Source organism: Sus scrofa, chromosome 10 (assembly GCF_054392235.1).
Source record: "Sus scrofa isolate SSC_HxYL_T2T_F1_AM1 chromosome 10, Sscrofa_HxYL_maternal_Yorkshire_Landrace_v2.0, whole genome shotgun sequence".
NCBI lineage: Eukaryota > Metazoa > Chordata > Mammalia > Artiodactyla > Suidae > Sus > Sus scrofa.
In genome coordinates, this window is record NC_139392.1 from 41830001 (window position 1) to 41834918 (window position 4918).

Below are 4918 nucleotides of genomic sequence, written 5' to 3' on the forward strand. Positions count from 1 at the left end.
TTCACTTTCTCTGTCTCTCTCCCCTCCTCCTCTTTCTCCCTCTGATTCTGCCTCTCACTGTCTGCCTATCCTCCGTCCCTCCCTGTCTGTCTCTGTCTCTCTCCCTCACAAGCACACCAAAGCGGGTCCCCCCCCCCCCCCCGGAAAGGACGGATGTGAGACGGACACCCTCTTCTTCCCGTCTTGAAAGCAGGAGAAAAACCTTCCTCTAGAAGCCCAAGTTCAAAGCCAGCTGTTTCAAGGAACGTCTGCCTCTGGCAAGGGGGAGGGGGAGGGCGAGGGGGAGGGCGAGGGGGCGGCCTGGAGGCAGCCTGGAGCACCCACGGCATGCATTCAGAAACCTCGTGCATCTCTCTTCCGGTGCTATCTTTTGGGGGCACGTGGTACTCTTGGGCAAGTCCTCCGAACGATAGTGGAAACAAACATCTGTCTTCTCTCCCACACCTGATGAATGCAGACAGACACACTGGAAGAGCACCCACCCCCCCTTTTCCCCCAAAGGACTCTTGTCACTGTACAGACGGGGGGGGGGGGGGGGGGGGCGGCACGGGGGTGTCACACGCAGTCTTGGTGGCTCGTCTATGTTTCCAATCCGCCCAGGCAGTGCAGGCGGCCACCACTGCTGCTGCCACCTCTCACCGATCGTTCATCCTGTCCGTCAGTGCTATGACAGCACTAAGCTCTTCAGGGAGAAAATGCTCCCTGCCTTTCCTCTCGGAGGGCACACTGAGGGCACCCACTCCCATTAACAAAGTTTATTCACCTTGACAGGAAGAAAAGAGCTTGGGGTTTCTCACACCGCTGCAGATGACACTTTCCTACCGACTCTGGAATTCTCTTGCTCATTCTCCGGTGGGCCCGCCCCCCCCATTTCAGGAGAGGGTGTTTGGTTCTGGGTTGGGGTGCGTGTGTGTGCGCGCGTGTGTGTGTGCGTGTGGGTGTGTGTGTCTGGGTGTGTCTGTGTCTTGCTTTTTCATTTTATTGGAATACAGTTGACTGACAAAGTTGTATGAACTTACAGGGTTGTTTCTGGGTGTTCGTCATGGCAGTGAAAGGAAACACCAGGATTTCCCTAGAAAGCCATCCCGTTCACCTGATCGGTGGCGTGAAGGACATTCACATCCTCCTTGAGTTTCGCATTTGAAAGTGAGGGGCGGGTGCGTGCAGCAGGTCCCCCCCCACCCCACCCCGCGCCCCGAACGTGCCTCCCGCAGTGGCACTAGGAGTGTGTGCAATGAAAGGGACAGGACACCAGACACCAGAGGACCATTCTGACCCTCCTTTCCTTCTCTCTTCGGAAAGCAGGAAATAAATCTCTTGGGTGAAAGAAAAGTGTGCTCCCTGCCACGAAATTTGGGGGGGGGGGGTGTCGGGTTGGCGATAAGGACTTCACTGCTCCCATGGCTCCTGCAATGTTCACGAATCCTCCAAATCCTCAAGGCAAGATGGTTCACAACCAATACATGAGCGAGCTGTCAGAGACACCAGGGACTGAAACACTCCGTATTAGGGAGGGGTCCTCACTCACTTTCATGCAAAGGCAGCGACAACAGCAGCCTTTTCAAAGATGGCTGCAGGCAAGAGGGTGGGGGAGATGATGGAGAAAGTGGTGGTGGCGGCGGCGGCGGCGGCGGCGGCGGCGGCGTGGCAGACTTGGATCACGTCCATTATGTTCATTCAACAAACAGTCGGGGCGACGGGAGAATGGCCGCTTGGTGGTCTGTGTTTCTCCAGGCTCCCTGACCCACTCCCTGCCCCACACCCCCAACCCCCCACACCCCCTTGGACATGGGCAGGAAGGTTTCTAGAGAAGGCAGTGCCTGACCTGCCGGCTCTGTCACCCTGGGGGGAGAACATTTCGGAGAGTCGCCAGAGGCTTCAGACTTCCTACCCCTCTCCCTCCCCCACTCTGAACCCTGGTAACTAGACTTCATTCAACCGACACTTAGGATGGGTCATCCAACTGTTCTCTCATGAAGGAAGGAAGGAAGGAAGGAAGGTGGGTCGGTGGGTAGGTGGGTGTGTTTTCTGCGTGGGGTGAAGCCTTCCCTCCCTCGATGCAAGCCTGATATCCTCACCTGTCACAGAGACTGGACCCCTAAAAAACTACTGTGTCCGGTTTTCTCCCATTTAGGGGGTTCCAGAGTGTGTGTGCGTGCGTGCGCGTGTGCGTGCGTGCGTGCGCGTGCGTGTGCGTGTGCGTGTGCGTGTGTGTGTGTGTGTGTGTGTGTTTTGAGGGCCACACCCACGGCATATGGAGGTTCCCAGATGACGGATCGAATCGGAGGCTTTAGCTGCTGGCCTCCTACACCACAGAAACAGGAATGCCAGGTCCGAGCCGCGTCTGGGACCAACACCACAGCTCACGGCAACACTGGATCCTTTACCCACTGAGCGAGGTGGACAGGGATCGAACCTGCAACCTCATGGTTCCTGGTCGGATTCATTTCCACTGCGCCATGGCGGGAACTCTGCTTTGTGGTTTTGGCGTTTGGATTCCAGAAGGTGGCGTAGGGGTCCCTGTTCGTCATCTATTGGATAGAGACTCGTGTGTGTATATGTTCATCCCATCCTCCTCATGGATCCCTCTCCCCCGCCCTCATGATTTCTTTTTCCCCCTCTGCTTTTTAGGGCTGCCCTCGTGGCATATGGAAGTTCCCAAGCGAGGGGTTGAATCGGAGCTACGGCTGCTGGCCTACGCCACAGGCACAGCCATGTGGGATCCGAGCCGCGTCTGCGACCGACACCACAGCTCACGGCACTGCCTGCCGGATCCTTACCGCCCCCCTGAGCGAGGCCAGGGATCGAACCCACACCCTTCCCTGCAAAGGTTCCTCGTCGGATGCGCTTCCATGGTGCCACGACAGGAACTCCCCCGTGATGGTTTTTTTTCACGCTGGTGTTCCCACCAACAAGGAAGGAATGGCCCAATATTCTGGAATCACCTAGAGGGGAAAAGACGCTGAAAAAGAAAGAACGGAGGGATAGATGGATGTAGATGGATCACTGAATCCCCTTGACTGTACACCTGAAACGAACACAACATTGTAAGCAAGCCCACTGTACGCCGAGCTAAAGCAACAACAACAACCAACAACCACAACAAACTTACATCTTAAAAAAAAAAAAAAAAAAAAAAAAGAAGATGTCCCCTGCAGTTCCCATCAGGGCTCAGCGGTAATGAACCCGACTAGGATCCGTGAGGATGTGGGTTCGATCCCTCCCCTGGCCTCGCTTGGTGGGTTAAGGATCCCGTGTTGCTGTGGCGGTGGGGTAGGCCCGCAGCTACAGTTCTGATTCGACCGTGAGTCTGGGAACTTCCATAGGGCTGGGGCGTGGGCGTTAAAAAAAGATATACTATATGCATACTATATACATATGTAGGAGTTCCCGTCATGGCTGGACGAATCCGACTAGGAGGCCTGAGGGTGCGGGTTCGATCCCTGGCCTCGCTCGTTGGGTTCAGGATCGGGTGTTGCCGTGAGCTCTGGTGTAGGTCGCAGACAGGGCTCGGATCCCGCGTTGTGCTGGCTCTGGTGTAGGCCGGTGGCTACGGCTCCGATTGGACCCCTAGCCTGGGAACCTCCATGTGCCATGGGTGCAGCCCTAGAAACAGAAAATAACTACGTGTGTGTGTCTGTGTGTGTGTGTGTGTGTCTGTGTGTGTGTGTGTGTGTGTGTGTGTGTGTGTGCGTGTGTCTGTGTGTGTCTGTGTGTGTGTGTATACAGATAGATATAGATATACAGATATAGATATAGATATATCACCTACCTAAAGGCCCAGGACTAGAGAAAGCATTGGGTCATTAGGATCTAAGAATCTTCTCCCCGCCCCCCAAATCCATCCATCCAACCCACCCTCCCTCCCTCTCTCCATCTTTCACTTTTCCTGATAAAGACAAAGGGACAAAAATTGTTTGTTTGTTTGTTTCTTTGTTTGTTCGTTTCTTTCTCAAAAGATGTACATCTACTTTGTAACTTATACCTCTGTCAGAGGGATGGAGAATCCTTGACCTTTTCCTCCCTACCCAAATCCTTCCAGAAGTCAGAAACTCAGTGGCTGGAAAACTGGACTGGATCCTGAAGTTTTTCCAGTTGCCTTCCATCTCTGGCTACAACTCTCTTCATGAGCGTTTCCCATTTTCTCCCACCCTTTGGACCTGGCATCCTTGTGGATGAGAACACGTATCGCTTGTCCCGAGGCCCTGAAAACGGAAGCTAGTGGAGTCCCTCGATGAACACATCAGAGAAATGGTCTCTGAGAGTGTCTCTGAGAGTGAAACCATCACCCTGTGTTCATTTCTCTAAGAGCCCCTCGGAAAGTTGGCCCCAACACCTGACGGCATTCTCAGAGGGGCCTTTCAAAAGACTGAAGGGGCGTTCCCGTCATGGCTCCGTGGTTAACGAATCCGACTAGGAACCGTGAGGTTGCGGGTTCGATCCCTGCCCTCACTCAGTGGGTTAAGGATCCAGCGTTGCCGTGAGCTGTGGTGTCGGTCGCAGACACGGCTCGGATCCCACGTTGCTGTGGCTCTGGCGTAGGCTGGCAGCTATGGCTCCGATTCGACCCCTAGCCTGGGAACCTCCATATGCCATGGGAGCGGCCCAAGAAATGGCAAAAAGACAAAACAAACAAACAAACAAACAAACCGACAAAACAAAAGACTGAAGGGACTTTCCCCTCTCCCTCTCTCTTCCCTCTGTCTCACTCACTGTCTCTGTCTGTCTCTCTGTGTCTCTCTCACACGCACACGCACACACACACAGAGTCACCGGCTCCGTTCTTCATATGTAACAGTTTGAAAGTTCCAGGAAAGGTTGGCAGCCCAAACCGGCCTTGGTACTCCAGCTCCAATTAAGTCTCAGAGACAGAGTTTTGGGGTGAAGCATAAAGAACAGCTTTATTGCTTTGCCAGGC